The 10760-nt window shown below is 42.5% G+C and overlaps 1 non-coding gene across 1 annotated transcript; it reads left to right on the forward strand.

Annotated features, from left to right (window-relative positions):
- The first annotated feature begins 10258 nt into the window (after positions 1 to 10258).
- Positions 10259 to 10397, forward strand: LOC120365561 (U4 spliceosomal RNA). Its single transcript, XR_005580465.1, has one exon. It is a non-coding gene; the product is annotated as a U4 spliceosomal RNA (small nuclear RNA).
- The last annotated feature ends 363 nt before the right edge of the window (positions 10398 to 10760 follow it).

The raw sequence follows: 10760 nt of genomic DNA on the forward strand, positions 1-10760 counted from the left end.
AACTAAGCTTTTCTTAGCTTTAACTTGCTAGGGTCTGATCCTGGAACAATAGCCCATGATTCTAACAGTGATGCCACTTTCTTGACTCAGGTGTGATGTGCCCATCTCTTTTCTGCTGTATGAATGGTGGTCTCAGTGGTTAGCAGCACCAGGTAGGGTAGTCTCCAGGCTGGTGCTAGTGTACTGGAAATTCTAGGAGTGGTACTTGTGCTAAGAGACCTTTTATCATCTTTGTTAAAGAGCAGGTTAGTGCTTTAAAAAAGAACCTGTTGACCAGGCAAGGTGGCTCACTCCTGTAATCCCAGCACTTTGGGAGGCCAAGGCGGGCAGATCACAAAGTCAGGAGTTTGAGACTAGCCTGGCCAACATAATGAATCCCCTTCCCTACTAAAAATACAAAGATTAGCCGGGCATGGTGGTGCATGCCTATAATCCCAGCTACTTGGGAGATTGAGGCAGGAGAATAGCTTGAACCCGGGAGGCGGAGCTTGCAGTGAGCCAAGATCATGCCACTGCACTCCAGCCTGGGTGACAGAGCAAGACTCCATCTCAAAAGAAAAAAACAAAAAACCTGTTGTGCTTTTATTTTAATGTCCAGTTTACAGAAAAACTAGCATGTTTGCATACAGAATTTCCTTTACAATTAACATTTCAAAATTTGCTTACACTTTTGAAACAAAAATTATACATTTCTTGCATAAATTCCTTTTTATGACATTTTCACAACTATCAAAAATAATCTTAACTTTCTTAGTTTTATATAACTTTCGTTACTAAAGGTGCATTCATATATCTGTAACTTTCTTAATATTTCTTTCTCTTCTTCCTAATCTCTCTCCTTTGTCTCTCCTCTCTTTGCCTCATGTGTGTATGTGTTTCTCTCTGCCTTTCTTACTCTCCCTGTCTCTTTGACTCTCTGTCACTCTCTCTCTCTTTCTGACTCATTTCTCTCTCTCTCTCTCTCTCTCTCTCTCTCTCTCTGATTGTCTGTCTCTCTCTGTCTCTCTGGCCCTCCATGCCTACCATTTCTTCCCTCAAGAAGAGAATGAAAATTGGGACTTCTGCTAAGATGGCCGAATGGGAACAGCTCCAGTCTGCAGTTCCTAGTGAGAGCGATTCAGAAGGTAAGTGATCTCCTGCATTTCCAACCGAGGTACCAGGTTCATCTCATTGGGACTGGTTAGACAGTGGGTGCAGCCCAAGGAGGGCAAGCTGAAGCAGGATGGGGCATCACCTCACCAGGAAGCACAAGGGGCCAGAGAACACCCCTCCTAACCAAAGAGAAGCCATTAGGGATGTTCTCTGACACTCTAGGACTCTGGCTGAGATACTGCACTTTTCCCATGGTCTTCACAACCCACAGACCAGGAGATTCCCTCTGGTGCCTACAACACCAGTGCCCCATGTTTTGAGCACAAAACTAGGAGGCTGTTTTAGCTGCAGGAGTTTTGTTTTGTTTTTTTTCTCATACCCCAGAGGCTCCTGGAATGCCAGCAAGACAAAACCACTCATTCTCCTGAAAAAGGGGGCTGAAGCCAGGGAGCCAAGTGATCTGGTTTGGCGGGTCCCACCCCCATGAAGACCATCAGGCTAAGATCCACTGGCTTGAAATTCTTGAAGCCAGATAGCAGTCTGAGCTGGACCTGGGACATTCAAGATTGGTGCGGGGAGGGGAGTCCACCATTGCTGCGGCTCGGGTAGGCAGTTCTAAACTGCCTGTGTTAAACAAAGTCACTGGGAATTTTATGCAGCCACTGGGCGGAGCCCACAGCAGCTCAGCAAGGCCTCAGCAGGCATACTGTCAACTAGACTCCCTTCTTGGTGGGCAAGGCAAGTCTGAAAAAAGGCAGCAGCCCATCAGGGACTTATAAATAAAGCTCCCACCTTCCTGGAACAGAGCACCTGAGAAAAGGGGCAGTTGTGGGTTCCACTTCAGCAGACGTAAATGTCCCTGCCTGGTTGGTACCTCTGAAGGGAGCAACAGATCTCCCAGCACAGCGCTTGAGCTCTGATAAGAGACAGAATCCTTCCTCCAGTGGCTCCCTGACCCCCATGTATCCTGACTGGGAGACACCTCATACAGGAGAGCTCTGGCTAACATCTGGCAGGTACCCTTCTGGGACAAAGCTACCAGAGGAAGGAACAGGCAGCAATGTTTGCTGTTCTGCAGCTTCTGTGGGTGATTCCCAGGCAAGCAGGGCCTGGAGTGGACCTCCAGCAAACTCCAGCAGACCTGCAGCAGAGGGGCCTGACTTTTTTTTTTTTTTTTTTTTTGAGACGGAGTTTCGCTCTTGTTACCCAGGCTGGAGTGCAATGGCGCGATCTCCGCTCACCGCAACCTCCACCTCCTGGGTTCAGGCAATTCTCCTGCCTCAGCCTCCTGAGTAGCTCGGATTACAGGCATGTGCCACCATGCCCAGCTACTTTTTTGTATTTTTAGTAGAGACGGGGTTTCACCATGTTGACCAGGATGGTCTCGATCTCTTGACCTCATGATCCACCCACCTCGGCCTCCCAAAGTGCTGGGATTACAGGCTTGAGCCACCGTGCCCGGCAGGGGCCTGACTTTTAGAAGGAAAACTAGCAAACAGAAATAAATAGCTTCAACATCAACAGAAAGGATGTCCATTCAGAGACCCCAACCGAAAATCACCAACTTCAAAGACCAAAGGTAGGTAAACCCAAGAAGATGGGAAGAAACCAGTCCAGAAAGGCTGACATTGTCAAAAACCGGAACATCTCTTCTCCTCCAAGGGATCACAACCCCTCACCAGCAAGGAAACAAAACTGGATGGAGAATGAGTTTGAAGAACTGACAGAAGCAGGCTTCAGAAGGTGGGTAATAACGAACCTCTCCAAGCTAAAGGAGTATGTTCTAATGCAATGCAAGGAAACCAAGAACCTTGAAAAAAGGTTACATGAAATGCTAACTAGAATAACCAGCATTGAAAAGAACATAAATGACTTGATGGAGCTGAAAAACACAGCATGACAACTTCGTGAAGCATACACAAGTTTCAATAGCCAAATAGATCAAGTGGAATAAAGGATATCAGAGATTTAAGATCAACTCAATGAAATAAAGTGAGAAGGCAAGATTAGATAAAAAAGAGTAAAAAGAAGTGAACAAAGCCTTCAAGAAATATGGGATTGTGTGAAAAAAACAAATCTACATTTGATTGGTGTACCTGAAAGTGACAGAGAAAATGAAACCAAGTTGGAAAACACCCTTCAGGATATTATCCAGGAGAACTTCCCCAACCTAATAAGGCAGGCCAACATTCAAGTTCAGGAAATACAGAGAACACCATAAAGATACTCCTCGAGAACAGCAACCCCAAGGCAGATAATCATCAAATTCACCAGGGCTGAAACAAAGGAAAAATTGCTAAGGGCAGCCAGAGGGAAAAGTTGGGTTACTCACAAAGGGGAGTCCATCAGACTCATGGCAGATTTCTTGGCAGAAACCCTGTAAGCCAGAACACAGGGCAGGCCAATATTCAACATCCTTAAAGAATTTTCAAACCAGAATTTCAAATCCAGCCAAACTAAACTTCATAAGCAAAGGAGAAATAAAATCCTTTAAAAACAAGCAACTGCTGAGATTTTGTTGCCACCAGGCCTGCCTTACAAGAGCTCCTGAAGGCAGCACTGAACATGGAAAGGAACAACTAGTACCAGCCACTGCAAAAACACATCAAATTGTGAAGAACATCGACACTATGAAGAAACTGCATCAACTAACAGGCAAAACAACCAGCTAGCATCAAAATGTAGGATCAAATTGACACACAACAATATTAACCGTAAATGTAAGTGGGCTAAATGCCCCAATCAAAAGACACAAACTGGCAAGTTGGATAAAAAGTCAAGACTCATCAGTGTGCTGTATTCAGGAGATCCATCTCATATGTAAAGACACATATAGGCTCAAAATAAAGGAATGGAGAAAGATTTACCAAGCAAATGGAGAGCAAAAAAAAGTAGGAGTTGCAGTCCTAGTCTCTGATAAAACAAACTTTAAACCAACAAAGATCAAAGGAGACAAAGGCATTACATAATGGTAAAAGGGATCACTACAACAAGAAGAGCTAACTATCCTAAATATATACGCACCTAATACAGGAGCAGCCAGATACATAAAGCAAGTTCTTAATATATACGCACCTAATACAGGAGCAGCCAGATACATAAAGCAAGTTCTTAATGACCTACAAAGAGACTTAGACTCCCACATAATAATAGTGGGAGACTTTAACAACCAACTGTCAATATTAGACAGATCAATGAGACAGAAAATTAACAAGGATATCCAGGACTTGAACTCAGATCTGGATGAAGTGGGCCTAATAGACATCTACAGAACCAGAACTCTCCACACAAAATCCACAGCATATACATTTTTCTTAGCACCACATCACACTTATTCTAAAATTGACCACATAATTGGAAGTAAATCACTCCTCAGCAAATGCAAAAGAACGGAAATCATAACAAACAGTCTCTCAGATCACAGTGCAATCAAATTAGAACTCAGGATTAAGAAACTCACTCAAAACCACACAACTACATGGAAACTGAACAACCTGCTCCTGAATATCTGCTGAATAAATAATGAAATGAAGGCAGACATAAAGATGTTATTTAAAACCAATGAGAATGAAGACACAATGTACCAGAAGCTCTGGGATACGTTTAAAGCAGTGTCTAGAGGGAAGTGTATAGCACTAAATGCCCACAAGAGAAGTGAGGAAAGATCTAAAATTGACACCCTAACATCATGATTAAAAGAACTAGAGGAGCAAGATCAAACAAATTCAAAAGCTAGCAGAAGATAAGAAACAACTGAGATCAGAGCAGAATTGAAGGAGATAGAGACACAAAAAACCCTTCAAAAATCAATAAATCCAGGATAACTTGATTTATTAAAAATCCTTCAAAAATCAACGAATCCAGAACTGGTTTTTTGAAAACATCAAAAAAATAGACCAATTGCCAGATTAATTAAAAAAAGAGAGAGAAGAATCAAATAGATGCAATAAAAAATGATAAAGGGGGGCCAGGCGCGGTGGCTCAAGCCTGTAATCCCAGCACTTTGGGAGGCCGAGGCGGGTGGATCATGAGGTCAAGAGATCGAGACCATCCTGGTCAACATGGTGAAACCCCATCTCTACTGAAGATACAAAAAATTAGCTGGGCATGGTGGCACGTGCCTGTAATCCCAGCTACTCAGGAGGCTGAGGCAGGAGAATTGCCTGAACCCAGGAGGCGGAGGTTGCGGTGAGCCGAGATCGCGCCATTGCACTCCAGCCTGGGTAACAAGAGTGAAACTCCGTCTCAAAAAAAAAAAAAAATGATAAAGGGGATATCACCACTGATCCCACAGAAATACAAACTACCATCAGAGATTACTACCAACACCTCTATGCAAATAAACCTGTAAATCTAGAAGAAATGGATAAATTCCTGGACACTTACACCCTCCCAAGACTAAACCAGGAAGTTGAATCCCTGAATAAACCAATAACAATTTCTGAAATTGAGGTGGCAATTAATAGCCTACTAACCAAAAAAAGTCCAGGATCAGACAGGTTTACAGCCAAATTCTACCAGAGGTACAAAGAGGAACTGGTACCATTCCTTCTGAAACTATTTCAGACAATACAAAAAGAGGGAATTTTCCCTAACTCATTTTATGAAACCAACATCATCCTGATACCAAAACCTGGCAGAGACACAACTAAAAAAGAAAATTTCAGTCCAATATCTATGATGAACATTGATGCAAAAATCCTCAATAAAATACTGGCAAACCAAATCCAACAGCACATCAAAAAGCTTATCCATCACGATCAAGTAGGCTTCATCCCTGGGATGCAAAGCTGCTTCAACATATGCAAATCTATAAATGTAATCCATTACATAAACAGAACCAAACACAAAAACCACATGATTATCTCAATAAATGCAGAGAAGGCCTTTGACAAAATTTAACAGCCCTTTATGATAAAAAACTCTCAATAAACTAGGTATTGATGGAACGTATCTCAAAATTATAAGAGCTATTTATGGCAAAGCCACAGCCAATATCATACTGGATGAGCAAAAACTGGAAGCATTCCCTTTGAAAACCGGCACAAGATAAGGATGTCCTCTCTCAACACTCCTATTCAACATAGTATTGGAAGTTCTGGCCAGGGCAATCAGGTAAGAGAAAGAAATACGGCATATTCAAATAGGTAAAGAGGAAGTCAAATTGTCTCTATTTGCAGACGACATGATTGTATACTTAGAACACTCCATCATCTCAGCCCAAAATCTCCTTAAGATGATAAGCAACTTCAGCAAAGTCTCTGGATACAAAATCATTGTGCAAAAATCACAAGAATTCCTATACAACAACAACAGACAAACAGAGAGCCAAATTATTAATGAATTCCCATTCACAATTGCTACAAAGAGAATAAAATACCTAGGAATACAACTAACAAGGGATATGAAGGACCTCTTCAAGGAGAACTACAAACCACTGCTCAAGGAAATAAGAGATGACACAAACAGATGGAAAAACATTCCATGCTTATGGTTAGGAAGAATCAATATTGTGAAAATGACCATACTGCCCCAAGTAATTTATAGATTAAATGCTATCCCCATCAAGCTACCATTGACCTTCTTCACAGAACTGGAAAAAACCACTTTAAACGTCATATGGAACCAAAAGAGAGCCTTCACAGCCAAGACAATCCTAAGTAAAAAGAACAAAGCTGGAGGCATCATGCTACCTGACTTCAAACTATACTACAAGCCTACAGTAATCAAAACAGCATGGTATTGGTATCAAAACAGAGATATAGACCAATGGAACAGAACAGATGCCTCAGAAATAACACCACACATCTACAACCAACTGATCTTTGACAAGCCTGACAAAAACAAGCAATGGGGAAAGGATTCCCTATTTAATAAATGGTGTTGGGAAAACTGGGTAGCCATATGCAGAAAGCTGAAACTGGATCCCTTCCTTACACCTTATATAAAAATTAACTCCAGATGGATTAAAGATTTAAACATAAGACCTAAAACCATAAAAACTCTAGAAGAAAACCTAGGCAATACCATTCAGGACATAGGCAGAGGCAAACATTCATGACTAAGACACCAAAAGCAATGGCAGCAAAAGTCAGAATAGACAAATGGGATCTAATTAAACTTAGGAGCTTCTGCACAGCAAAAGAAACTATCATTAGAGTGAACTGGCAACCAATAGAATGGGAAAAAAATGTTTGAACCTACCTATCCGACAAAGGGCTAATATCCAGAATCTACAAAGAACTTAAACAAATTTGCAAGAAAAAAAAAATCAAAAAGTGGGTGAAGGATATGAACAGACACTTTTCAAAAGAAGACATTTATACAGCCAACAAACATATGAAAAAAAAAAGCTCATCATCACTGGTCATGAGAGAAATGCAAATCAAAACCACATTGAAATACCATCTCACACCAATTAGAATAGCAATCATTTAAAAATCTGGAGACAACAGATGCTGGAGAGGATGTGGAGAAATAGAAACACTTTTACACCGTTGGTGGGAGCGTAAATTAGTTCAGCCATTGTGGAAGACAGTGTGGTGATCCCTCAAAGATCTAGAAATAGAAATACCATTTGACCCAGCAATCCCATTATTGGATATATACCCAAAGGATTATAAATCATTCTATTATAAAGACACATGCACATGTATGTTTATTGCAGCACTGTTCACAATAGCAAAGACTTGGAACCAACCCAAATGCCCATAGATGATAGACTGGATAAAGAAAATGTGACATAAATACACCATGGAATACTATGCAGCCATAAAAAAGGATGAGTTCATGTCCTTTGCAGAGACATGGATGACGCTAGAGACCATCATTATCAGCAAACTGACACAAGAACAGAAAACCAAATACCACATATTCTCACTCATAAGTGGGTGCTGAACAATTAGAACACATGGACACAGGGAGGGGAACATCACATACCAGGTCCTGTCGGGGATAGGGGGCTAAGGGAGGGATAGCAGAGGATAGGGGAATTGGGGAGGGATAGCATTAGGAGAAATACCTAATGTAGATGACGAGGTGACAGATGCAGCAAACCACCATGGCATGTGTATACCTATGTAACAAACCTGCACATTCTGCCCATGTACCCCAGAACTTAAAGTATAATAAATAAATTAAAAAGAAAAAGAAAAGAGAATACTTAGAAAGGACATTAACTCGGTCTAAATATATTACTGGGGACCTAAAACGGATCAATCTGTTCTGCTGCCCCATCAGGCTCATCTAATAATGGCTTAAGTTCTTTCTTTAGACTCGGAACTTAACAAGCAGTTACGGGAGCATTCAAAAAGCCAACTGTGCCTCCTCCTTGAGGCTTCACAAAACTAACTGCGCCTCCTTGGTGAGGCATCTTCTTTAGAAAAAAAAAAAAGCTTTGAAGCTGAAGCTGATTCCTTGGAAGACAAGGGGAAAGGAAAACTCTAAATATCTCTTTTGCACTGCTCTCTCTCCGGAGCTCTTTCTTTAAGGAAGAACACTCAGGCTGGCAATGATCAGGTCTTTGAGACACCAGCTCCCAAAGGGCGATACAGAGGAGTAGGGAATTCTGGGTTGGGTTCTGGGGTGGCAGCTTGGGGAGGAGGAGGAGGAGGAGCTGGAGCGGGAAATGAGGGAAGGTGGTCTAAAGGGGCCCATTTACGTGTCGATTGCTCACGGGTAAAAGCTCGGCTCTTTTTAGGTGAGACTACTTGTGACTTTACTCTCTTATTGTTTTCCTCCTTCTCATAATGGATAAAGGAGAAATGGCCCCTGCTGCCAACAGAGGGCATAATCTGTTTCTTCTTGTGAGACAGGGCTTTTGTTGTTGACATACATTAAGAGTTGACAAACCTAATCCTCACCCAACCCAAATTTTGGCCAGACAGCTGTGGTCTTGAGGATTGGTTCTTTAGTTCAAATAAAACAGTAATACTTTATCATTTGTTACGGAAGACTCAACCCCCCCAAGCTGGGAATCTCTTGCCTATTCTGTTGTAAAAGCTTAAAGCTTGCAGAAGACTCAACTCCTCAAGCAAGGAATTTCTTGCCTTCGCTGCCCTGGGAGGTTGACCTGCTTCCTCTCTTCCCCCTTCTGAGGGTCCCTTAAACTCTTCGCATTTGTGCGGTCAGGACTTGTCACGATTCACACAAACAACACCGAATTCACACACACGCTCCACGCTTCAGCAGCTGACCACCAAGGAAGTATTTTGTTGCCCCTTTGCAATGTTTCCGACCTTGGCTCATGCACGAGATTGCCTGGCCAAGGCCTCTGGTCGCTGCGGTTTGGAATCTGTTTCCTCTGTGCTGCTGGTTGCTGAGAAGGGTTTATTCCTCACACCGGGTAAGTTCTGGCTCTCCGCTCCCCAACCCAACCCCACCACCACTGCAGGGCATGATGGCGCCTCCCCACAAGAGAGCACCAAGGACTGCCCCAGAGGGGAAACAGAATCCCAGACGACAAGCGCCCAGATTTGTTGGAAACGGGTTTATAAAGTTGGGAAAAATCCACATCGAGACAATGCATCACTCAGCAAGGGTGGTTTACTTCTTGCAGGAAGGGTGCAACTCGCTGGCAGTCTTGCCAAGAGAGCACATCTGAACAAAGGAGACAGGGACATTTATAACCTTCATAACCTGAAGCAATCACCTGACTTCTGTGTCCAGTTTCCATTGGCCAGAATGAGACCTTACATTTTATGCTTGACCTGATTAGCTAAAAACTTAGAAATTTCCTGGATAAGGGGAAATGGCATGCACCGGGGTTTGGAGCTTGGCCAATTCCGTTCAGACAAGATGGAGCGAGTCAAGGTAGCTGATTTAAGATGTGGCCGATTGTTTATTTTTGTTTTTTTGAGATGGAGTTTCACTTCTTGCCCAGGCTAGAGTGCAATGGCGTGATCTTCTCACCGTGACCTCTGCTTCCCAGGTTCAAGCGATTCTCCCACCTGAGCCGCCCAAGTAGTTGGGATTACAGGCATGCACCACCACACCTGGTTAATTTTGTATTTCTAGTAAAGACAGAGTTTCTCCATGTTGGTCAGGCTGGACTTGAACTCCCCACCTCAGGTAATCCACCCACCTCGGCCTCCCAAAGTGCTGGGATTACAGGCGTGAGCCACTGTGCCCAGCCAAGAAGTAGCTGATTTAGAGAATATATACATGGAGCTTTGCACAGTGGCAGTAGAGTAGTCAATGAGTTTTATCTGAGGCGTGATTATTGCTAATTGAAAACTTTTCCCAATACCCCGCCACGACGACTTGAAATATAGTCGGCATTGGCAGTTTTGGGGTCTCTACAGGGACTGAATTAAAAATAAAAAAAAAAAAGAATATACACATGGGTATATGTTTATGCTAATAGTGGATAATGGCCATAGAGCGAGAGATTGTAACTCCTGATAATGTAGTCTACAATACAAACTTCAAAGAACTTTCCGGTCTCTCACATTAGATAAGCTAATTTTATAAGGAGTGCTCACAGAGAGGTAGCACAGATAATTGGCCTGAGGCTGGCTATTAATCTTTCACAGCAATGCCTAACAAGACCAGCATGCTACACATACAGGAGAATAAAGATAGTCACTGCCAAACCTTATTTTATTGAATTCTGCTAATTTTGAATGTTCAGATTACTCAGAAACTTGGCTGACCTGTTCTTTGACATT

Source organism: Saimiri boliviensis, chromosome 10 (assembly GCF_048565385.1).
Source record: "Saimiri boliviensis isolate mSaiBol1 chromosome 10, mSaiBol1.pri, whole genome shotgun sequence".
Classification (NCBI taxonomy): Eukaryota; Metazoa; Chordata; class Mammalia; order Primates; family Cebidae; genus Saimiri; species Saimiri boliviensis.